The 26,374-nt window shown below is 38.2% G+C and overlaps 1 protein-coding gene across 7 annotated transcripts in view; it reads left to right on the top strand.

The window, feature by feature from the left end:
- ZNF438 (zinc finger protein 438) overlaps window positions 1-26,374 on the top strand; it is a 192,931-nt gene that overhangs the window by 72,914 nt on the left and 93,643 nt on the right. For 5 of the 7 annotated variants that reach the window (XM_030940669.1, XM_010357038.2, XM_030940667.1 and 2 more), the window contains one exon: window positions 9,881-9,957. The gene's annotated coding sequence lies outside the window, so the exon portion shown is untranslated. Of the gene's footprint in view, window positions 1-4,381; window positions 4,399-9,880; window positions 9,958-26,374 lie in introns of those variants that run through there. The other 2 variants (XM_030940668.1, XM_030940666.1) reach the window with 2 other exon arrangements.

Raw genomic sequence — 26,374 nt, 5'->3', positions numbered from 1 at the left:
ATATTTTAGAAGCCTAATAATTATAATTCAAAGGAAAATATATCCTTTTTGTTATAGTGCAGTGTAATCAAGTCTGTCCTTAAACAACATCCTCATAGTAAATAACTGAAGACTCTCTTCTGAAGACCTGTTTCTTGAGCCCCCTTTCTGTACAATATGGTAGCCTAACATCGATGGCACATTGATAAATACAGCCCTGTGGGGTGAATAGGGAGGAGATCAGCAAAAGTGCAAGGCCAGGAATGCTAGTCTTTGGTCGTATGACTCAGTCCCAAAAATGGAGCTACAAAAGACCTCGAGTAGCCAAAGCAACATTGGGAAAAAGAACAAAGCTGGAGTCATCACACTAGCTGACTTCAGATTATACTACAAAGCATTTCCAAACCTCAAGAATAGTATAAATATCCAGACACAGGAAGGTCAAAGATCATGCAGCCTACCAAGACTGAATCATAAAGGAATAGAACACCTGAGTACAGCAATAATGAGTCACAAAATTGAATCAGTAATAAGAATTAGTCCATCAAAGAAAAGCCCAAACCCTGATGTTTTTCCTGCTGAACATTTAAAATAGAAATAATGCCAATTCTCCTCAAAATATTCCAAAGAATATTAACCATATTAACCAGTAGTAACCAAAACAGCATGGTGCACATATAAAAACGGACACATAGGACAGTGGTAGAATAGAGAACCCAGAAATCCATGTATTTACAGCTAGCTGATTTTTTGATGAACATACTAAGAACATACATTGGGGAAATGACATCCTCTGAAATAAATGGTGCTAGGAAAACTGGACATCCATGTGCAGAAACTAGATACCCGTTTCTTACCAACATCAATTCAAAATGGATTAAAGACAAACTATGAAACTATTAGAATAAAACAAAGGAGAAACACTGGTCTAGATAAGGTTTGTATGCGTAAGACTTCAAAAGCACAGGCAAGGAAAGCAAAAATAGACAAATGGGATTACATCAAACTTAAAGCTCTGTACAGCAAAGGAAGCAAAAGAGTAAAGAGACAACCTATAGAATGGGAGAAAATATTAGCTAACTACACATCTGACAAGGGGTTAACATCCAGAATGTATAAGGAATCTAAACCACTCATTAGCAAAAAGCAAGCTAACAATTGGAATGCTAAAGTGGGATAAGATCTGAATAGATATTTCTCAAAAGAAGACATACAAATGGCAACAGGTATAAGAAAAAATGTTCAACATCACTAATCATCAGGGAAACGCAAATCAAAACAGTAATGAGATTATCATCTTACCCTAGTTAGAATGGCTATTACCAAAGAGACAAAAAATAACAAATCCTGGCAAGGATGTGGAGAAGAGGGAACTCTTAATTTACACAGGTGGTGAGAATGTAAATTAGTACAGCCATAATAAAAAAAACAGCATGGTAGTTTTTAAAAATATTAAAAACAGAACTGCCATATGATCTAACAGTTTCACTATACTGGGTATATATCCAAAATAAGTGAAATCAGTATGTTGTTAAAGAGATATCTGCCCACCTGTGTTTATTGCAGCACTAGTTGCAATAGCCAAGATACGGAATCAACCTAAGTGTTTATTAGTATATGAATGGATAAATAAAATGTCATATATACAAAATGGAATACTATTCAGCCATAGAAAAGAATGAAATTCTGTCATTTGCAGCAAACATGGATGAACCCAGAGGTCATTATATTAAGTGAAATAAGTCAGGCATCTCATTTATATGTGGAATCTAAAAAAGTTTATCTCATAGAAGTAGAAAGTAGGATAGTGGTTACCACTGGCTGGGGAAGAGATAGGAGAGATGAAGAGAGGTTGGTCAACAGGTGCAAACCTACAGTCACATAGGAAGAATAAGTTCTGGTGTTCTATGGCACAGTAGGGTGACTGTAGTTAATAATAACATGTATTTCAGAATACAAGAGAGGCTTTGAATGTTCTCATCAAAATATGACAAGTATCAAAATACCTCACAGTTTTCCATAAATATATACAATTATTATGTGCCAAAAATAAAACTTTAAAAAGATATCAGTTTGGTCACACACATATTTATGTAAACATAGTTTTTCATTTCACTAACAGTATTCCCTCTTTTATATTTCATCACTTATCTCACACTGGTATTTTTTATGTTGTGTTTGAAAATCACTGCTATAGAGTACCATAAAGGGTCTTAATTTTGTATTTGTAATCCGACTCTTGCTTCAATCATGAGAAAGTGACTAAATAACTGTGTTAAATGAACTGAAGGAGAGCCTGAGCATGAATCCTTTGGCTTGATTATCTATGTACAATAGTTTAGTAAGACGAAAATGGTTGGTTATAATTGCAGTGATTTAGTTGGAGTATATTGTGTTTGGAAAATTGTTTGTTTTATAATATTGCAGAGAAAATTGGCCTCAGAAATAATTTTACTGTATAATGAACTTTGCAAATTGCTTCTGCAAAATCACTAGGTTCAGGCTTCTGCTTTCAGTTAGGTTGTAGAAGGTGGTGGTGGGACACTGTGGCTTCTGGAACAACTAAAAGAAAAAACAAATTACAAAAATCATTGTTGTCATAACATGTTACTACCTAATAAAATGCCCCAATATTCAGTGGTGTGAAACAAGTCTCATTTAGCTCATGGTTCTATGGGTTGAAAAATCAGGCAGGTGCCAGCTTGGTGATTTTTGGTTGCGTGTCCCGTTGACTGAGATCATTGGGTGGTATTCTGCTCATGGATGGAATGCTCTGGAGGATTCAAGGTACATATATACTGGGTGCCTGGGCAGAGGTGGAAGCCTAAGTCTACATGACCTTTCTAGCATGGTAGTCTCAGCATAGTTAGACTTCTAATTATTGTGGCTTGGGGCTTCTAGAGAGAATTTTCCTGGAGATAGAAAGTGGACGCTGCCAGTGTCTTAAAGCCTAAAACTGAAAAATGGTACCATATCACTTCCACTATATTCTGTTGGTTAAAGGAGCCACAGAGTCCTCTCAGTTTTAGTGAGAGAAGTCATAGGCATGACCTTTCAATGGAAGAAGTATCAAAACATTTGTGGCCATCTTTAATCTGCCACAGTCCACTATCTGGTCACAAATGATTCAGTCTCTTCCTGTGTTCCCTATATACTCACCCACTTCCAAGAATCCCAAAATTCCTTTCCAACTCTTCTTTACCCTGAGTCTTAAACTTCAAGAACTTGTCATTTGCAACAAATTCATGAATCTCCTCAGGTGTAGCTGAAGAGACACCTACCCAACAATATAATGAGGAAGCAGTCATAGAATAGCTGCAGTAAACATTTCCATTCACAAATAGGGAAACAGGAGACATATAGCTTCACTGGTCCATAGAAATTCTGATATCCTGATGTTAGTTCTTTTATTAGGCTATTCTTGCCTCCTGATGATGATTCTCCCTGGCTCCAGGTTTTGCTCTCTCAATTTAGAGTCATCCTTTTTCTGTAAGAAATGGTCATTTTTTGCAACTGAGTAGCCTTTTCAGCCTTTCTGCCTGGAGAAATTTGAGAGTCCAAAAGCCTGTTTTCATTTTGCACTATCTCTGTCCCTTTCAACGCAAGCTGATGTAATGTTTTTTAAAACTTTATGGGTTTCCTGTGTATCAAATTGTAGCCCACTCCATTAATCAGAGGCCCACCCACATTTATTTTAGAGAGGCATTTTTTTTTCTTTCATACTGAGTCAAGGTATTTTGAAACAACACCCATAATATTCCTATGAACTTTTCTGTCTATTTAAGAGTCCAAAGTGCACATCATCAAGATTCTTGGAGGCCTTTTGCCTTAGAACAGAATCTAAGTGTCATACTCTTAAGATTCTTAGAACTGAACTAGATTCTTAGAACCAAACTAGATACAATTTTAGTTTTTCTGTCTCAATAAGGTATTTTACAGCCATGCTGTAGAGATTTTTATCCTGAAATCATGTTTTACTGGTAGTAGGCCTCAAGCCTTAATAGTAATTCTGTAACTCTGAAGCTTTTTCTTACTTTCCTTTCTAGAGATAATGGGAATGAGAAACTGTTTAGTTTTGAAAAGATCAAGTCCTGGTTCTTTAAAAATTTTCCTCCAAATTCTACTTGAAAATGAAACAATTCTTTCATCAGTTTGTGTATGCGTAACTTATAGGTAGCTAAAAGAGACTACCACTTTCAACCTTTTGCCTAGAAATCTTCTTAGCCAAGTGTATCACTTTATGGCGGTATATTTTTTCTTTTTCTTTTTTCTTTCTTTCTTTTTTTATTTTTTTGAGACAAAGTCTTACATTGTTGCTTGGGCTGGAGTGCAGTGGTGCCATCTTGGCTCACTGCAACCTCCGCCTCCCGGGTTCAAGCGATTCTCCTGCCTCAGCCTTCTGAGTAGCTGGGATTACAGGTGCCTGCTACCACGCCCAGCTAATTTTTTGTATTTTCAGTAGAGAAGGGTTTACACCATGTTGGCCAGGCTGGTCTCAAACTCCTGACCTTGTGATCCGCCCACCTCGGCCTTCCAAAGTGCTGGGATTACAGGTGTGAGCCACCACACCCAGCTTATTTTGTCTTTTCTATTTCATGTGAGGAACAGTGTTACAAACTTCCCACTGCATAAGAAGAGTTATTCCTCTATCCTCCATAAGGTTTTCATTAATGTTGTTCAAACCTTCACTAACAGTCTTCTTAAGTCACTTCCAGCTTCTGCTCACCTCTGGTTCCAAAACAATGCCACATATTTTAAGATTTTATTACAGAATTCCACTTCCCTTTACTAGATTCTGTTATGGTTCTCTAATTCTGTGTAAGAAATTACCTAAACACATCCCCTTAAGACAACAGCTATTTTATTATTGTACCTCACAATTTGTGGGCCAGAGAAAAGGGCAGGCTCAGCTGGTGGTTATTCTGCTTCATGTAGCATCACCTGAGATCACTTGGTGGCCTTCAACTCAAGAATGAGCTCAGTGGGGTCTGGAGGATTGAAGACAGCTGTAATCACATTTCTGGCACTTTGGCGAAGATAACCCAAAACCTAGTTTTATCTGGGACTGTCAACCTGAGGACCTGCATATAGCTTCTCTAGTGTAACAGTCCTACAGTAGTTAGACTATCATGACAGTAGCACAAAAGACAGGAAGGAGGAAATAGATAAATTTTATTATGAAGTTTTTATATTTTGTATGTAAAGTGGTATAATATTTGAAGTTATGTTGTGGCAGGTTAAATGTGCATATTTTAAACATGAGAGCAATCACTAAAACTACAAAGATACAAGTATATTTATAATAGGCCAGTAGTGGAGATAAAATGGAAAACTAAAAAATACTCTATTTCAAATATGGCAGAAAAAAAGGGAAAAGGGAACAAGAACAGATTGGGACAAATAGAAAATAACAAGATAATTCATTCAAATCCAACTATATAAATAATTACATTAAGTTTAAATGATCTAAATATTCTAAAGACAGCAATCATCAGGCTGGATAAAGTAGTGAGACCTAACTATACTGTCTACAAAATATTCCCTTCAAATACATACAAAGCGGTTAAAAGTAAAATAATCGAAAGAGATACCATGCAGATACTAATTATTAAGAAAACTGGAGGGAGATATATTAATAGCCAATAAAATAAACTTTAAAACATAAGATAATACTAGCAGTATTGAGAAATATTTCATAATGACGTAAGAAGCAGTTAATTAAAAAGACATTATTTTAAATGTCTGTAAGCCTAATAATAACAGAGCCTTAAAATACTTGAAGCAAAAATGGACAGAACAGAAAAGAGAAATAGATAAATCTATTACAGTTAGTTATCTCAACACTTCTCTTTCTCACTTTTCTCTCAATTGATACAACAAGTAGGCAGAATGTCAGTAAAAAAAAAAAAAAAAAGTCTGGAAGAGTACTAGGCGTAAAGTAGAAAAAAATCAACATAACCAAAAGTTGTTTCTTTGAAAAGATTAACAAAACTGATAAACACCTACTGAGAAAAAGAAATGACAGTTCAAATTAACAATATAAGAATAAACAGGAAACATTAATAAAGATCCAGGAAATATATAAGGGATAAGAAAATATTATGAACAATTTTATGTCAATACATTTGACAGTTTAATGAAACAGATTCCTTGAAACAACTGTTTCTCAACTGCACTAACATTCTTGTTCCATCTTCTCTTGAATTTGTTCCATTATTTAGCACTTCCCCTTGAAAAATACAACATAAAAATGACTCAAAAGAAGTAAAAAATCTCTGGGAGGCTGAGGTGGGCAGATCACGAGGTCAGGAGATTGAGACCATCCTGGCTTACACGGTGAAACCTCATCTCTACTAAAAATACAAAAAAGTAGCCGGGCATGGTGGCGGGCGCCTGTAGTCCCAGCTACTTGGGAGGCTGAGGCAGGAGAATGACGTGAACCCAGGAGGTGGAGCTTGCAGTGAGCCAAGATCACACCACTGCACTCCAACCTGGGCGACAGAAGTAAAAAATCTGAATACTGCTATATCTGTTAGAGGTATCGACTCCTTAATTAGAAATCTCCCTACCTCTAGTGGCATTCATCAACTAAATTGGGTCTCAGTATTAAGTCCTTGAGAGTGTCTAGAAATTTAAAACCACTGTAGCTGACGAGTTCTCCTCTCAACCCACCCATACAGTTTTCTTCATACTTTCCATTTATTTACTTTACATCCCTGTTGTTGGAGTTTGAAGGGACCAATTAATTACATCACTTTTTTATTCTTACTTTTGAACTCTTTAAGAAGTAGACTTAAGATGAGAATGAAAATGTCAGTTTTGTTTATGGAGAAACTAGGTAAAAGAATACACCTAGCTTTGCATCTTGTCTTCCTACCCCTTCAAATTGGATTGACTTAACTTTCCCTGTAGTGTTTACTATGTAGATGACTGGACAATGTATTTGCATTTGGGCAAGCAAGTTCTGAGAGTCAGAGACTGATGACACATGTGGCCAGTCTTTTGCCCTTTCTCACCAAACAGATGTGTCAGAAAGAGGGAGAAAGGTTGGTGTTTTGTCACCTACAACTTAGGTGACATCCTGCTCTTATTGTGGTTCATTTTTCCAAGCAGTCATGCCTTCCCAGTTCAAATGGAACCCACAGTTAGTCCACTGCTGACTTAACTTTCAGTTCCTTATGTTGTTTGGACCTTATGCTCTATTGTGAACAAGTTATTATAACTTTGATCTTTTCTCATACCTGTTTTCCCTTCTCTTCCCTAGAAATTCAAACCTGGCATTCAAAGGCTGTAATTTTTTTTTTTTTTTCTTTTTTAAACCATCTCAAGAAAAAGCATGGCATTTAAAAAATCCTAGGTTTAAAGGAGGCTTGATTTGTACCTTTGCTTACCAATATCAATTCAAGGCTCGGCATGCCACCTTTGTTCATTAGTTCCTTTTCTTGTAACTCTTTCACTACCATCTCCCTTTTCTAATTCCTATTACTGGTTGACTTCCAGGACAGTGCTCCAAATTCTTCAGTGGTGTCACCACCAGGCTTGAAAGTAATGTCAACCCACACCATGTGACTATAATCTGTTTCTCCAAATTCATATTTTTGAGTTTCTGATACTCAGAACTCATAGTGTTTTAACTGTCTCAGTTATGCCAGCCAGAATTGTTCCAATATGTTAAATACTGAAAGCCCCTCTTTTCTGTTTTCTTATTCTCTGGCAATTTTTTTCTTTTAAACTCTTAAGTTCAAATATTTTTTTCTGTTCATATACTTTCTCTCCATCTTTTTTTCTCCATTCTCTCCTCCTCCCTTTCCCTCTTTCACTCTGTCTCAATAGATGGTCTTGCGATTGGGTCTGAACTCCCTCAACTTTACTCCCTTACACACAAAATGTTTATATTCATCACCAATCCTTTCCTCTATTTCTAACCGTGGAGAAACAACTGTTTCTCCTCTTTAACACGATTAACTGCACTAAAGCTCTTGTTCCCATCTTCTCTTGAATTTGTTCCATTATTTAGCAATCTCCCTTATATTTCTTCCTGTTACTAGCATTAAAAATGGGAAAAAAAAAAAATACAAAAAACCCACCAATGACGAAAACCTTGTTAAAGATTCAGCTTCACTTTCAAAGTATGCCAGACTTCTTAGAAGACTAAAATTTATTGATTAATTCCACTTTTTCTCCTTTAAAAAAATTTTCCAATTATTGGAAGTCTTTGTTTACTTCTCTTGCCTTTCTGAAAGGTATTCCGAAGGTCCCTAGTGACTGGTAAGTTCTTCTCAGTTCTTCTGCCCTGAAAAGACAGGACTGGGCACGTTCTTCTTTTGCTCTTCTTTTGTGACTTCATTGATAGATATCCGTGTTTTGTGGAAGGCCCCTTCTGAAATAAATAAACCTTTTAGGAGATGTGCAAACTGTTCTATTGACTTAGTGCAGTAAATAAGACTACACGGATGATTCTGAAATGATACCTCCTTAGAGAAAATTTGTATAAGATTTTTATTATAGGTTGGAGCTCCGAAATTCTAGGACAGGATATCAGAAATGAAGCGAGTCATTGGATTGGTTATTTCTTAAGTTCATGGTTGATGTAAACAATGCATGGTTCTGATCAGAAAGAAAGGTCTATTGTGGCCTAAGAATCCTACGTTTGTAACCGTATAACTGAATGTTGGTGATGGTTTCAGGTCTCAGTCTTGCATAATTGTTTGGGTGGTTATTCTGCTTCTCATTTTCAAGTATATCTTCAGAGAATTTTAAACTTTTTACTTTTTTTGCAGTTACTCTGATTTCTTCTCATCTTGACTACTGTAGTAACAAAATGTATCTTATTGCTTTTTGAATTTTCTCATAGTAACTTACACTTGAAAACCAGAGCCATCTTTTACAATACAAATTTGAATGTGTTTTCTACCAAACACCGTTGATGTCTCTTTATATATAAAATAAAGCCCCATGTACTGACTCTAGCATGCAGCCTCTTAAAATATAATCTCAGCCCCAAATCCCAGTCCTTATAGATCTCCCTGCCCATTTCCCTCTTTCTGTTTGTATTCAGTCCATAAGTCAGAGCCTTCCCACATTTTCCCTATAGTAATTAACGTGCTCCAAAATCCCACAGTGCCTTGTGTCACTTGTAGCACTTACTACATCTACCTCAATATAGAGTTTTTCATGTTTGCCTCTTATGGCGGTTTGTATTTCTTTTTTTTTTTTTTTTTTTTTTTAGACGGAGTCTCGCTCTGTCGCCCCGGCTGGAGTGCAGTGGCCGGATCTCAGCTCACTGCAAGCTCTGCCTCCCGGGTTCACGCCATTCTCCTGCCTCAGCCTCCCGAGTAGCTGGGACTACAGGCGCCCGCCACCTCGCCCGGCTAGTTTTTTGTATTTTTTAGTAGAGACGGGGTTTCACCATGTTAGCCAGGATAGTCTCGATCTCCTGACCTCGTGATCCGCCCGTCTCGGCCTCCCAAAGTGCTGGGATTACAGGCTTGAGCCACCGCGCCCGGCCGGCGGTTTGTATTTCTTAAGAACAAGAACTATCTCTTATTCAACTTCATGGCTCCCTGTTCCCTATGATACTGAGTAGGGCACAAATGCCAGCTAAATTTTAAATAATTCAGTTTAAATCAGGGTTAAATATCTAATAATATGTTTTCTAAAATTTTTAGGAGGTTGACATAAAAATAAGTGAAGACAATATATCTCCTATTTTAGAAATCTTTGAGCACAGCTTGAGATTTTTATTTTAGATTATCAAATTATATATGGTATCAGAACTGTAAATTTTATAGAACTTCATATAACTCTTTTATGGTCTTTCAGGTGCAGTCATCTGATTGGCTCCTATAAGGTACCTAGAAATTCTTTTTAATTTTGTTATTTCCACTACATTTGTTTTCAGATAGAAATGAATGCCATTTCCCATCCAGTACTGAAGTGTTAAAGTTGGAAGACATTTGCTAAGTCAAATCACTTCAGGTAAGTCTGCTCACATCTAGCTTGGTACCAGCTTAAGGTTCATTTAAAATGCAGAGAATTAAGTTCACTAACTTGGACATCTCAACTCTCAAATTTCTCAGCATATCTTCTAGTCACCTGGTATGTTGAATCACTGGTCTTGGGAAATAGTGGGAAAATGATTTCTTATTAAATTTCACATGCTTATAAAAATAAAATGTTCTGGCCGGGCATGGTGACTCACGCTTGTAATCCCAGCACTGTGGGAGGCCGAGGTGGGTGGATCACCTGAGGTCAGGAGTTCGAGACCGGCCTGACCAACAAGGTGAAACCCCATCCCTACTAAAACTACAAAAATTAGCTGGCCATGGTGGCAGACACCTGTAGTCCCAGCTACTCTGGAGGCTGAAACAGGAGAATTGCTTCAGCCCTAGAGGCCGAGGTTGCAATGAGCTGAGATCATACCACTGTATTCCAGCCTGGGTGGGCAACAGAGTGAGACTCCATGTCAAAAAAATAAAATAAAATAAATTGTTCAGTTTTAAACTCATGATGTTATTTGTCTAAATGAGACTAACACATGAAAATCATCCTTGAATTTGTATCAAGTCTAGATGAAAAGTCCTAAGTGCCAAACAATGCTTTTGTATTGTAGCTAATGTATATGTATATATGTAGATATATATTTAGTTTTTTAAGTCTTTATGCAGCTTTTCTAAATTATTTATATGTTCTTATTTAAGGAAGTACTTTGTTAATTAACTAGCACTTGAACCTTAAATGTTTATTAACTATTTGTGTAAAAAAATCTTTGAAAGGTCATCTTAATCACCCTCAACTCTTACAGTGATCTCCTAATAATCTTTCTGTATTCGTTCTTTCTTCCCCTGTCCTGTGTTCATTGTTAGATAAACCTGCATATAGAATCACTTTCAGTAATTTTAAAATGCTTTAATGGCTTCCAACTCCTCCTTGGATGGAATCTGTGTTCCTTTGCCTGGCATTCAAAGCCCCCCACCAAGGTCCTGAAAACATACCCCACTTGAGCCAACTGGGCTTTTCCTGTACTCTGAAGTCTCCTTGTTCTTCGTGCATCTGTCTTGACTTGTACTGGCTTTCCTGCCTGTGATGTCCCCTGCTGCCCTGACACTGTTTCCTCTGCACATTGAAACCCTGTGCAAGCCTCTCTATGACATGTTCCCTGATTACTCCAGCTAGAAGCACTAGTTCTTTCTCTCTCTGCCAGTGTCATCTAATGTTTTGTTTGTGTCACTGTTGTGGCATATTTTACTGTGCAGCTTTATTGTTTGTGTTTATGTTTGTCTTACCTCCCACCATACATTGTAAGGACTATAAAATCAAAGATCTTGTCTGATTTTTGTCTCCTACAGCTTTCACCATAGCCTTTAATAATGCTTAGTAAATAGTTATGTAATAAGAGTGTGCTTGGCTTTTTCTTTCATCATTTCCTTTGTTCTTTCATCCATCTAAATGCATATGTTCCATATTCTTGGCAACCATTCTTGTTCTGCACTCCTAGTTGCCATCTTACCTAGGAAAATACTGACCCTAGTGCAGTTAACAAGATACAGTCAGTTAGTTCCTGACCCAAGAAATACACTGTATTCCAAAAGTTCATGTCTGGTTCTGTTGTTTGGAATGCAGAATGCATTTTTCCACAAAAACAATGTTATAAATAGTGGTTAGGTTCTCAGCCAGCCCTCCCAAGACTATTTAACTCACAAGTACCAGCACTCCTTTCACTATGGGCAGCCACAGTGTACAATGCTGTTTTGTGGAGATATTGTACCTCTGGATATGGAAATATATCTCCCATGATCTAGGAACAGGACAGAAAGTTTCTGGGCAGGTTGAACAGTAGGAGAGTCTGAGCTGGGGCTCTGACAGTGTTCGATACTCTACCATCAGAAGCTTCTTGGTTTTCAGTATTTACAGGAGAGACTTTTACCTGTAGATTGCTGTTACTCTCAGGTCACCTAAATTGAGGGCAAAGGGACACTTGCTCTTCTGTTCTTTCCCACAGTTGATTAGGATGGTAAATGAGGTTTTCTCTATCCTTTCACATGAGTGGGTTGTTTGTAAGTCAGGTATTGACAGATCAGGGACTATTTTACTACTTCCTCCTTTTGGATGTGATACAAACTTATGGGAATTGAATATATAAACATAGAAAATACTTCTATCTATAGAAAAAACACATTTACAGGTATCACCCCTGTATTTGACATCACATCAGTTTTTGTGGACAAGTGATTCTCATTTACATAAGCATAATAATGCTTCTGGTAAGAAAAATGTCAGTATGTACATAAACAACCCTCAAGGTTGATGGTTGAGGTTGTCAGGCTGTAAGAAAAAACACTTTATAAATTTCAGATAATTTAATTTATTCAGTCATAAGTATTGAGCACATGAGTGTCTATGCTTAATACTGTGGTCAATGCTAGGGGCTAGGAAGTGGGAACAAAAGATGTTATATAAAGTTTGCCTTCAGGCTGGCGCAGTGGCTCATGCCTCTAATCCCAGCACTTTGGGAGGCCGAGGTGGACAGATCACGAGGTCAGGAGATCGAGACCATCCTGGCTAACACAGTGAAGCCCCGTCTCTACTAAAATTACAAAAAATTAGCCTGGCATGGTGGCAGGCGCCTGGAGTCCCAGCTACTCAGGAGGCTGAGGCATGAGAATTGCTTGAACCTGGGAGGCGGAGGTTGCACTGAGCCAAGATCGCACCGCTGCACTCCAGCCTGGCAACAGAGTGAGACTCCATCAAAAAAAAAAAATAAATAAAGTTTGCCTTCCCTGGGAAGTCTGAAATATAGGGAGCATAATATTAAACATTCACATTGAAAACAGTATGTGATTAATTGACATAAAATGATTCATAAACATAAAAAATGCCTTTTGGATTCTCAGAATGGAAATATTATATCCCCGTGGTTGTAAGGATACTGGTGGGATTTCACTTAGTTTTAGAAGAATGGTACTAAAGCTAGCCCGGGCATGGTGGCTCATGCCTGTAATCCCAGCACTTTGGGAGGCCGAGGCGGGCAGATCACCTGAGGTCAGGAGTTTGAGACCAGCCTGACCAATATGATGAAACCCCATCTCTACTAAAAATACAAAAATTAGCCAGGCATGGTGGCATGCTTCTGTAATCCCAGCTACTCAGGAGGCTGAGACAGGAGAATCACTTGAATCCAGGAGGCAGAGGTTGCAGTGAGCCGAGATTGCACCATTGCACTCCAGCCTGGGCAACAAGAGTGAAACACCATCTCAAAAAAAAAGAAACAGCTAGAGAGGAAATGATATTCCAGGTTGGATTAACAGCATGAATAGAGGACTGGCAACACAAGCAAACAAAGCATTACTGAGTGGAGCAGAAGGGTTAATTCATGTTGGCTGAAACAATGGGAGGGCGGTGGGGAATTAGACCACTGGTTCAATCCTGGCAGTAGGTAAGAGTCATCCATAGATATTTTTAAAGATATTAAGTCCCTAGATCTTAGCCCAGAACTAGTAAATAGAGTTTCAGGGTGTGGGACATAAGCCTGTTTATTTTTTAAAGCTCCCCTCATGGTTCTGATATTCATCCAGGGTTGAAAATCCTTGAATTAGAAGAATGGGCCAAACTTAGAAATACCATGAATGCCCTCCTGAGGAGTTGAGCCTCTGTCCCTCAAGCAGTGGAAAGACTGTAGAGGTTTCTGAGATGGGTGACAGGATCAGATTGGTGTTTGCCAAGATAAATGATTTGTCAGCTACATGTGAATGGAAGAGAAGTAAGAAACAGCTTGAATTAGAGCAGTGGTAGTGGTAATAAAGAGAAGAGCCACCTTTTTAACTGTAGTTAGATGTGTGGGAGCTGGTGATGTCAGCCTTGACCTCAGCATGATCTGTTTTATAAACTGATTATACAACTTCACCCTCATTAATTTGATCTCTTTACTTATTCGGCCTGGCAACTTAAATAGTAATTTCAGCCAGTTTGCATTTAATGGAAGAAGACCATTGTCTACTCATGTACCCGTCTAACTCATAATCGTAAGTGAAGTTATGTGTATGAGGAATATGACCTTTAACATAATCATTATAAAGCATTTAATAACCTCCCACATATGCAATAACACAACCCCAGTCCTGCATGATTGTGCCAAGAGCCAGAATCACATGTATAAAGTAGTTATTAGCACACAGTTCCCTGGCATTAAGTTGAAATTTGAAGAAATGTTCTAAATCATGTTATGTATTTTAATATTTTTAGCATTAAATTTGATAATTGCATAATTTTCTGATGTTAGACCCAAGCATGCCTCCGGACTGCAGCACCTTTTCTTAGTCTGAGTTTATGCTTCTCTTCGGCAAGGAGTGCAGCTCCTCACCCCACATTTGGGCCCATCCCCTGCTGATGTCAATCCATGAGCACCCCTGCCCTAGCCTCATCCAAAGGGATAACTGAGCCAGCAGAGAGGAGTTGTAAAGGAGTCAGAATTTCTCTTGTGGCACAGACACACAAAGGATCTTGGTGGCTCTTTTGCTTCTGGCCCAAGAGGAACATGATAGCTGCTAAGGTACACACACTGAGGAGTCCCAAGTCTCACCACAGGTCAGAAACATTTCATATACCTTTGATGTGTTTAAAATTTTTTTATGTTTGGAGGCAATGAACCACATTAATTCGAGAGCAGAGAATAAGTTCAAAGCATAAAGTTTTGATGTGACCTGCCTTCTTTTAAAAAAAGCTCAACATCATAACTTTTAAAAACAATGACTTTCTTGCCAATTCTTTAATAGTACACATGTGACAACAGTTTCTACCATGGTCTTTGTCCATGACAATGCGTTTATTGCTGTTTTATCAGTATCTCCACATCCTATGAGTTACATTTCCTTTTTTTTTTTGAGATGAAATCTTACTCTTGTCCCCCAGGCTGGGGTGCGATGGTGTGATCTCGGCTAACTGCAACTTCCGCCTCCTGGGTTCGAGTGATTCTCCTGCCTCAGCCTCTCGAGTAGCTGGGATTACAGGCGCCTGCCACCACGCTCAGCTAATTTTTGTATTTTTAGTAGAGACGGGGTTTCACCATGTTGGCCAGGCTGTTCTTGAACTCCTGACCTCAGGTGATCCACCCACCTCGGCCTCCCAAATTTCTGGGATTACAGGCGTGAGCCACCACGCCCGGCCAAGTTGCATTTCTAATAGCCATTTAGATTTCTGCTAGTCACCCAATTGTTTAACCATAGAGTGGGTGGTTTACTTAGATTTGAGGGATTCTGTAGTAGAGAGGGAGGAGAAAGGGGATAATGTTTATCAAGTACCCACTCTGTGCCATGTTCTTTACATGTGTTTTTCCACTTTAACTCCATTTTACAAATGAGCAAATGGGGCTTTAGAGATTTAAAAAAATTTACCCGAAGTCAAAAGTCGAGTTGGCTATAGAAACTGGATTTGATTACAGGTCTGGCTGTCTGATTGTCTAATCATCCTAGTCTTATAAATCTTCATGGCTTTTATGTGTGGGGTAAGATCAGTGAACTCAGAATTAGGAGGTTTGAGTACAGGCTTCACCTCTTCTATAGTTTGGATGTTTGTCCCTCTGATATGGTTTGGCTGTGTCCCCACCCAAATCTCATCTTGAATTGTAATCCTCATAATTTCCACATGTCTGAGGAGAGACCTGGTGGGAGGTGATTGGATCATGGGGGCAGTTCCCTCATGCTGTTCTCATGATAGTGAATGAGTTTTCACAAGATCTGATGGTTTTATAAGGGGCTCCCCCCTCCTCACTCCTCATGCTTTTTCTTGCTTGCCACCATGTAAGATGTGCCTGCTTCCTTTTGCCATGATCGTAAGTTTCCTGAGGCCTCTCTAGCCATGTGGACGTGTGAATCAATTAAACCGTTTTTCCTTATAACTTAACCAGTCTCTGGTATTTATTTATAGAGATGTGAGAACAGACTAATACACTTTCCAAATGTCATGTTAAAATTTGATCCCCATATTTGAGGTGAGACCTAATGGGAGGTGTTTGAGTCATGGGGGCGGATCCCTCATGAATGTCTTGGTGCCCTCCTTGCTCTGTTAGTTTCCACCAAGAGCTGTTAAAAAGAGCCTGGCACTTCCTCCCCTCCTGCTTCCTCTCTTGCTATGTGATCTCTGCACTTGTGGCTCTCCTTTGCCTCCGGCCGTTAGTGGAAACAGCCTGAGGCCCTCACCAGAAGCCAAACGAATGCTGGAACTATATGCCTCCTGTACAGCCTGCAGAACCATGAGCCCAAGAAGCCCTTTTTTCTTTATAAATCACCCAGTCTCACGTATTTATAGCAACACTAAATGGACTGAGACAACCTTGTCACTAACAACCTTGAACAAGTTATTTAACATCGCTGAGCTTGAGTTTCCTCATCTGTAATATGGAGACAAAACCTGCTTTACCAACCATATGGGGTTGTGGTGAGAATAATAAGCTAGGGAGTTTCCAAATGATTTCATAGGTATAAAAACCAATAGAAATTTCAGAGATGTTTAATTCAAGCAAAGCACAACAACATTCAAGCAAAACACAACAACAATAAAGATTAAATGAGATGATTTGGACATATTTTACGGTGTTTTACTTCTTAGCGTTGCTGTACAAATGTACTAAAAATAATGTTGGTCAGATTTGTAAGTTCTAGACACTGTGGTGTTCCAAGCTGTCTCACTGTGCATTTAATACCTCACTGTAGTAGAGAGTGTCTTGGCAATATATCAAGTACCTGTTTTCACTTGCCAGAAGCAATCATTAGTTTCTATACCATAGCAAATAGGTCTGAACTCTGGTACATACTGAATAAATGTTTGTAGCCAATGAGGCTACTAACTAGTGATATGGCTTATTGGACTAGAGTCGATATTAACATTCTCAGAACAATTTTTCTTACATTTTTGAAGTTTTAGAACAAACCTGAGGAATAAAGACATTTTGTAAAACTTCACAAAACTCCTTTTCAAAAATGTTTGCAAGTTTCTGAACAACTTTTATAGGTTACAATATGGTGAATACTGAAAGACAGTTATGAGCTATTAATATCAACTTACAAATCCTTCAAGTATGTATATACAAGAGGTAAGAAGTTTGGGGAACTCAATAAATTGTAAGGTTAGGGCTGTGAATGAAGTGACAGTGAGCCTCAGAAATATTAAAGTCATGTCCTAGCCTTACACAAAACCTTTACCCAGTTAAAGCTGTAAGTCTTTTTCTACATGGGACACCAACTGACGAGTAGAGGAGCAGTGTCACACTTCAGATACACAGATGCAGATCAAGGAGAGCACACCCATTTGGTCTTGGATTCCTGAGTGTGTGCATCTGCCACACTCAGTACATCCCAAAGAGGGTTCCCCTGTCCTCAAGTACTGATTTCAGCATGGCTCCCAGTGCCCACACTGTGCCTGTTTTCTACATCTGGTAGATGGAAAGCTGCAGTTGGGGCCAGGTCAAGTGAAGTACAAGGGGCAGTAGACATGGAAAGCAAAGAAAACATACAACAGAGATTGCAAAAATCTGGACCTCTTGACAAGTTTGGTTCATAAATGTGTTTTGCGTAGCCTGCATAGCATGCATAATGTTTTTTATTTTAATTATTATTAATTTTACAGACAGGGTCTCATTCTGTCACCCAGGCTGAAGTACACTGTAGCCTTGAACTGCTAGGCTCAAGCCACGCTCCCACCTCAGCCTCCTGAGTTACTGGAATTACAGGTGCAAGTCACGATGCCTGGCTCTTTTGTTTTTAAGCATAATAGCTTGTTAACAAGTATTATTTTAACTAGTAACTGATATAATTTGTTGTTAACTAATTTAATGCACAAATCCAGATTTCTGCATTATCTTGGAAACTGGCAACTTTGATCCTGCTCTTGCATGTGGCAGTAACCAGCTAGAGCTAAGTAGAAGCTGCCTCTATTAGATGGGAGGCTGTGCTTTTACATTATAGGTTGTAACCTATAACACCCTGGCTGTTGTTTTTCTTTAAACAGAATTTAGAGGAAAGTTTAAATGTTACTCATACCACCATCTGTGTTAAAATTGGAAATAGCAAGTTGATTGGATGACATATTTTAATATAAGTGAGAGATGATATTAATTTTCTAGGACTGCATAAGCAAGTACTACAAACTGGATGGCTTTAAATGACAGCAATTTATTCTCTTACAGTTCTAAAGGCTAGAAATCTAAAGTCAGGGTGTTGGCAGGACCATGTTCCCTCAGAGGCTCATGGGGAAGAGTCTGCCTTGCCTATTCTGGCTTCTGGTAGCCCCAGGCATTCCTTGCCTTGTGGCAGCGTAATGCCAGTTTGATTCCATCTTCTCATGGCTGTCTTCCCTCTGTGTCTGTCTGCATCCAAATTTTCCTCCTCTTGTAAGGATACCAGTACATTGGATTAGGGCACACCCTAATCTGGTATGAACTCATTTTAACATGATTATATCTGCAAAGACCCTATTTCCAAATAAGGTCATATTCACAGATACTGGGGGTTGGGACTTCAACATACCATTTTGGGATACATAATTCAACCCATAACTGATGGCATATTTCTTTGTAGAGTACAGAGTAATGGTTAAGGGCAGGGTACCTTGAGGCAGAGTGCCTGCATTCAAATTCACAACCTATTTGCTATGTGATCTTGGGGAAGGTGATTACCCAATGCCTCAGTGCTCTCATCTATACATGGGATAGTGGCACAATCCTGTAAGGTTATTATAGAATTGCAGTAAGGACAAAATAAGTTAACATATATAAAGCACTTATTACATTGCCTGGCACATACTATATGCTCAATAAACTGAACTGTGGTTATTATTAGCCCATATTCATATATAATTTAAATGTATGCAAGGAGTACCAGTACCAAAAACTATTATTTAAGATAGCATTATGAAACAAACCATGGAAAAACCAGGGATAGTAGGTAGAATTGTTGCATGAAAGAATAAAGAGAGACTAGAATTTTAATAAGATTTTTTTTTAATGCATGCAACTGTAATACTTTAAAAATGTTAGCCTGCTCACTCTTTTAGATTACCTGCCTGGCCCTTATATGCACTTGAAGCTAACTGAAGACCCGAAGAACTTCAAACCCAGAAGCTGAGATATTGCCTGTTGGGTTGTTGAGCACAATGGCCTGTAGATAATAGGGAAGTTACTCCAGGGAGAGTGTCCAAGGAACACTGACTTCTAAAGAAGCCTTCCTACATATCTCCTTGGGAGCACGTTATTACCGTCTACCTTCTCCTTATAAATCTTTAGATTACAATTATCCTGGTCCCCAGTCTCTGGGTCAGAGATTGAGACTGAATAATTCTTTGAATTTAAATTATAAGTTTCTTCCCAAGGGAACAAATATTTTAAGATATATTATTTCATTTTTCCACATAGACTTTACATAAAATAATTATACAACTTGATCTTTATTAAGAATCTGAGAGCTCTGATAGAGAAGAGAAGGTGTAAAGAATTGGCAAGAATGTTTGAAGTACCTGGAAGAAAACTGTTCAGTAGGTTAGTGGCTATTGGATTTTTAGTACTATAAAATATACATACACTTCATTCTCAAAGATACTGCTACCTTGAAGACATGAATATTTAACTAAAGTCAAAGTATTTGACCTAAATGGTGAAAGGGACAGATGTGCGAACTTTATTTCTGATTTGCGATTTTATTTGAATAAAAGAAGTTAGGGTATTTAATTTGGGGCAAAGAAGTGTTATTTCTGTTGTTCAAGTATTAGTGATTGGAACATTTAGATTCAATGATGTGTTCATCAGGACTGCTTCAGTTGTAAAGGAAAGAAAGCCAGCTCACACTAGTTTATGAAAATAAAAGAAACTTGATTGTTTCTGTAACTAAGGTTTCTGGAGGTGCATCTGGCTTCAGGCATGGTTTCAGCCAGGAACTCAGATGATCTCATTTGGACTCCTTTTCTTCTGCTGGTTTCTTTATTTGTCATTTTTCAGACAGGCATGGTCAGTAAGATGACCACTAGCAGCTCAAGATGGTTGTCCGTCTAGTTTAGCAATCTCAACAGAAAGAGAACCTGTCACATCGAATGTCTAGCTACCTGCCTCAGAGAAGATATGGATTGATTCTCTTTGATCTCATGTGTCACTGTGGCCTGGGAATGGGGTATACTGGTGGGCCAGCCTTGGTATGTTTTCCCAGTGCTCCAGTAGAGGGGCATAGCCCAGTGAGTGCAGGCCCCGTGAGGGTCTTATGGAGCAGGAGAGGCTTTCTCCAAAGGAACCAGAAGAGAAATGGGAATGTGTGCTTAGCAGACCAAAAGCGTCATGACTTCAAACCATTAAAAATGGTACATGAAATCATTCAGATTGCAGTTTCTGGTTTTAAGAAAGAACCATCTGTTTTTTTGTTGTTGTTGTTGTTGTTTTTTTTTTAAAGTCTCTGTTTGTCACCAGGCTGGAGTGCAGTGGCATGATCTTGGCTTACTGCAGCCTCTGCCTCCTGGATTCAAGCGATTTCCCTGCCTCAGCCTCCTGAGTAACTGGGCCTACAGGCGCTTGCCACCATGCCTGGCTAATTTTTTTTTTTTTTTTTTTTTTTTTTGTATTTTAGTAGAGATGGGGTTTCACCATATTGGTCAGGATGGTCTTGATCTCCCAACCTTGTGATCTGCCCACCTTGGCCTCCCAAAGTGCCGGGATTACAGGCATAAACCACCGCGTCCAGCCACCATCTGCTTTCTTCTATTAAAATCTTAGCATAAAACAAAGGAAATAGAAACAAAAATTCCAACTCTTTTTGTCAGAGGTAGGTCTCATCAGTTACCTTAAACCATAAAATCTGAAACAGAAAGCATATGATACCATCACTTAATACCAGAAGGGAAAAACCAAAGCACCTGCAGAGGAGATGACAGTGATATCAGGAGGTTGAAAGGGAGGCATGGTGCTAAAAACAGATGATCAGCTGAAAGTCTGTAAAAGGACCAGCTGAACTCCTAGGTCTTCACCTCACCCCAGCTGGACAGCAATGTTCCCCAAATCCATGAGATGAGGGGTTCGTTCTCTGAAAAAATTGGAACTACAGAGAATCTAGACCAGGACTTGGGGACAGTGGAGGGTAGAGTTAACTGAAAGTCAGGTCTGATCTTAGAGCAGCAGGAAAAACAAATGTCATATACAAAGTGCTTTGAAGAAAAACAAATAAGACTTTTAAATATCAGTACTCAAATTGATAGCAGGGTTTGCAGAATGTTTGCCTTTTTTTTTTTTATTTGTCCAAACATGTTGTGATTTGAAGTGACAAAGTTTGGGTCGTATTCTCTTTGAATGTTTGGCTTTTATATTTATGTTTATAAACAAGTATACCAGTGGATCATGATAAATAACAAAGTTTCAACGTAGAATGTTAGTTTTTGTCTTCTCTTTCATCAGTGAAGAAGACAGAATCCTGAATGTTATTTTCTTCTGAAAGTTAGAGGAGACATCAAAAGTTGAAATTTAGCAGACATGTTTTTCAGATTTTATTTACTAGAAAAAATATTATTTTTAGGGTTCAATGACTGTTATTGACTATGTAACAAATAAAATGTTATTATGGTACTTTCAGATTAAAAGTCTATTCCAAATTGCATTTTAGTTTTTCGGATGTTCTAAATTCTAAATATTATAAAAGTATTGAAATTTTGAAGTGAGTGGAGTTCCCTCCCTTCTCTTTGGATTAGTTTCTAAAACTTAATGAAATGGAAAGGAAGTGTCTTTTCACGCTGAAAAAAAGTTACATTTTATTCCTTATTGTACTGAGACCCGAATAAAGTAGATAAATCAGAAATAAGAGTGCCAGACTTTTTTCTTGCCAATATAACTTTTTAGAATTATGCTGAGTTGCTTTTGCTATAAAAACTGGACCAACTAGTCTATTATGGATATTTTGTAGAGAATTTCTGTACTTTTTTTTTTTGGCTCAGTGAGGTCAAGAATTTTAAATTAGAATTACAGAACTAGAAAGCATCCTCTTATTCATTTCACAAATGAAAGAACTGAAGTCCTGAGAAGTCATGATTTATCCAGGATCACACAGTTAATAGTGAAGGTTGGATGAAATGAGAGCCTCCTGGCCATCAGTTCAGTGATCTTTGTAAAAGACTCTTCTGGTTTAGTTTCACCATCACTTTACGTGCAGTGTCTGTAATTTATTGCATTAGGCCAGTTAGCACATTATAAGTTTGTGTTTAATATGCTAAAACTAAGGGAACATCTAGGATTAGGAATACTGACAGTGATAAAAATCATGGATGGCAGGAAGCATGTTGAAGAATCTTTAGCTAGGGTGGGAAGTGTTCCTTCATTAGCCTCTGATCCTGCTGTCTGGGAGGAACTTCTTTGTTTATTGTTCTCAGGACCTGATTCTGCCTTCTGGAAGGTTCTTCCTTGCCCATTTTCCTCCAAGGTCACATATATGTAGACATCACAGAACATGCCCTTTATGGAGACTGTATAGCCTTTGTTTCCTTCTTTCTGTTCTTGAAATTCAGGGAGCTTGAGCATTGTTTTAAGGGTCAAAGAGTCAAAGGCTTATAGATATCACTTGAGGGGGTTTTGGCAATGCCATTCCTCCAAAACTGAGATGGCTTTTGACCTATCTTGTATTTATTATCATGTGCTAACATTAGAGTGACTGCATGGACCAGGCTGGCAAGGGCAGTCTTAACTGATACCTCTTGTCTTGACACGTTACGTAATAATGTTCTCTTCCACTCTCAAAACTACCCCAGTTTAGACAACGTGTGTTATGATCACTCTAGCCAATAAGCACACCAAAAATTCCCAAGTCTAATATGGTTCTTTGTTTCCTTATTTTTATTCTCTCTCAACTTGCTGGGGACTCTTGTATGGCCCTCGGAAATGGGTTTTGTGGAAAATTAACCTACTTGATTTGCAACAAGGCTGAGTCCCTCTGTTTGCCTGAGAAAATATAATGGGCCAGTTTTTTTCAGTCTGTTTCAGTTTTCTTTTTTACCATATGAAATCCAGAAGCAGTCAGCTCCTCTAATCCTGGGAGCCCCCCAAATTTCTGAGTTTTCTATTTCCATTCATTTCTGCTCTCAAATCTGTCAGTGCTTGCCTGTGCACATTTCTTTCTTATAATCTTTGATAAGTGCAACAAGTAGTACTTCGTTAATTTTTTTTTTTTTTTTGAGACAGAGCCTCACTCTGTCGCTCAGGCTGGAGTGCAGTGGCACAATCTCAGCTCACTGCAACCTCTGCTTTCCTGGTTCCAGTGATTCTCCTGCCTCAGACTCCCCAGTAGCTGGAACTACAGGCACCCGCCACCACACCTGGATAATTTTTGTATTTTTAGTAGAGACGGGTTTTCACCATATTGGCCAGGCTGGTCTCGAACTCCTGACCTTGTGATCCACTCACCTCGGCCTCCGAAAGTGCTGAGATTACAGGCGTGAGCCACTGCACCTGGCCATACTTTGTTATGCTAATATTGTTCATCTCTTTTTTCCATAGGCATAGACTTGGTAGACACTTGTTCTGCTCTTGAAGTTGTATCAGGCATTTTTTTAAATGGAGCTATAACTTACATACAGTAAACTCACAACTCTTAAGTGTTGAGTTCAGCCAGTTTTGACAGTTATGTACATCCATGTAACTACTGCCCAAAATACGATATCAAACATTTCCATTGCCCAAGATGGATGTCCATTTCTAGTTAATTGCCTACTTTAAACCTCTGGGGGCAACCACTTTTTCTCTTCAATCACCAAGGATTGGTTTTGGCAAGCAGTATTTTTAGTAAGTGTTTTATGACTGTGTGACATAAGTACCTTTCTATCTTTTTCTCAGTTTCTTCATCTCCTGCTGTTTGGCTGCTAGGCAGTCACCATATATTTTAGTTTTTTTAAAGTTAGCATCTCCCTCAAAAATACCATCTTTTTGTGGTAGGAAAAGCCAGCTATTAAGATAAATGTACCCCACTTGTACAATAGCTTAAATCCAGTTAAAGTGCATTTATTGCTAATGAAGCTGTGCATTAAAATCATTCTTGATCATTTGGTGACCTTCCATAACGTGGGCCTTGGAGTCCTCTAGCAGCTGGGTAAGAGAGCATGAACATACCTTGCCTGCTTCTGAGGGACCTTAACTTGGAAGCTGGCATTCAGTCATTCTCACTGACATTCTTTTGAGGAGAGCTACTCACAAGGCCACATCTGATACAAGGTTGGAAAGGCTTGGAAAGGGTAAACTTTGGGCAAACAATTCCTAGTGATAGCTCGCACACTGTGAAGGGGATAGCAAAGTTTGGACAGGTTAATACGATAACTTTTATTTTGTTTTAATAAAATAATACTGTATTGCATCCCTTTTTTGTCTTCATGTTATTTCTTTGTCTTTGTATTATACGTTCTTTTATACTTTCTGGATAAACATTTTCAGTATTTGAAACTTTAAAAATAGTATTGTTATCTCTGTGGTAGAAATGTTCAAAGCAAAAGCAAGTAATCTTCCCCAGATTATTCTGTGAAATTAAAATTAGTTCTGGACATCAACAGATATCTCACTCTTAAAAGACAAACCTGCCCAGTATCACCATTTCTGTTGAATATTGTGTCAGAGATCCTAGCCAGCAGAGTAAGTCAGAGTCGGGGGTGAGGGGCGGGGGGCAACTACAAGAAAAGATGTAGGAATGGAAAAGGAGAAAAACACTGTCATTATTAAAATGACTTAATTGTCTGTATAGAAAGATCCTAGAACTCGACAGTTAACTTCTTAAAATTAGAGAGTTTAGCAAAGTTTTAAAATGTAAAGTCAATATAGGAAAGCCAGTTGTATTTCTATAGACCAGCAGCAACAACAAAACAGAAAATTTAAAAACCACTTTATTTTGAAATAATTAACATCCTACATAGCCGTAGTAATTTTATCAAAAAGGCTTAACTGAGACTTATTATTTATCAAAACTAAGAAATTAACATTTATATACTGATATTAACTAAACTGCAACTTTTATTTTGATTTTTCCAGTTTTTCTACTGATACTCTCTTTTCGTTGCAGGATCTGACCCAGAATACCACATTGCATTTGGTAGCCATGTCTCTTAACCAATTTAAGGCAGTTTCTTGATCTCTTCTTGTCTTTCAGGGATTTGATACTTTTGAAGAATAGTGGTCAGGTCTTTTGTAGAAAGGATATCAATTTGAGTTTGGTGTGTTCTCATTATTATATCACATCATATCAGGCAGTAAATGTTACCAATATTGAAACCCACCCAATTGGCCCATAGTTTTTTGGATAAACAGAAATCGACCCTTCTCGTCTTAAAGCTGCAAACATATTTATTTTATCTGAGTTCCTTTCTCAGGAAATGACCTCAGACCTCTCAAAATAAGTATCAAAGAACTGAAACTCACCAGATCACCACATCCAAACAAGGAGATGCTGGACCCCTCATTCATCATGATTGCTTCCTTGCCCCTCCAGAGTTCCCATTTTCTCACACATTGTTACATTTCTTCCCTGGTATGTAAGCCCTTAGTTTTAGTCCCTCAGGGAGATGGCTCTTTGGCTGTAGCACCTGATTAAAGCCTTCTTCCTTGGCACCTCTCATTGTCTCAGTCATTGACTGGCTGTACAGTGCAGCAGCAGGACCTGGACCAAACTTCTGGTGTTTCAGTAACAATATGACTGGCTACTGGTCATGCTAACCTTGATCACTTGGTTAAGATGGTATCTGCAAGATTTTTCCACAGTGAAGTTACTACAGAAATGTAATTTTTAAAAGATATAATTTACATAGCGACATACTACAAATAACTTTTGAAGAAATCGAACAAGTAATGTCTAAGTCCTTTATTGAGAAGTTACAAACTTTTATTGAAAGACATTAATGGATTAGAAGATTTAATGTTGCAAAGATGTTAATTCTCTCCCATTGCACATAGAATCAAATCCCTAACAGATTTTGAGATTGTGTGATTACTATTATTATTTGGGTGATACTTGACATTATAATTCTGAACTTAAATGGAAGCGCAGTCATCCCAGAATCACATACATATTCCTAAAGAAAGTGTTTTTCCTCCTATCAAGGAAGTGCTTTTGCTGCCTTTATATAATGACAATATAAAACTATAGTAGTTAAGCGAGCATATGGTATAAAGATATACAAATTGGCAGATGAAAAGAATAGAAAATTTACAAACAGATCCACTTATATGTGGAAGCACGATTTATGACAAAACAGGTGTTGAAGATCAGTGGGGAAAAGGCTGCATATAGCTTTCAGTGTGTGGTGCTGAGGCAATAGAGTGTCCATATGAAAAAGATGGAAAGTGGATTCTTACCTAATCATACACAAAATGGGAAAAGTTAAAATGTTATGTTAGTAATTATAGTTTAAT

Source organism: Rhinopithecus roxellana, chromosome 11 (genome assembly GCF_007565055.1).
Source record: "Rhinopithecus roxellana isolate Shanxi Qingling chromosome 11, ASM756505v1, whole genome shotgun sequence".
Classification (NCBI taxonomy): Eukaryota; Metazoa; Chordata; class Mammalia; order Primates; family Cercopithecidae; genus Rhinopithecus; species Rhinopithecus roxellana.
Note: the sequence above shows the minus strand (reverse complement) of the source record. Positions and strands in the feature narration are given on the sequence as shown.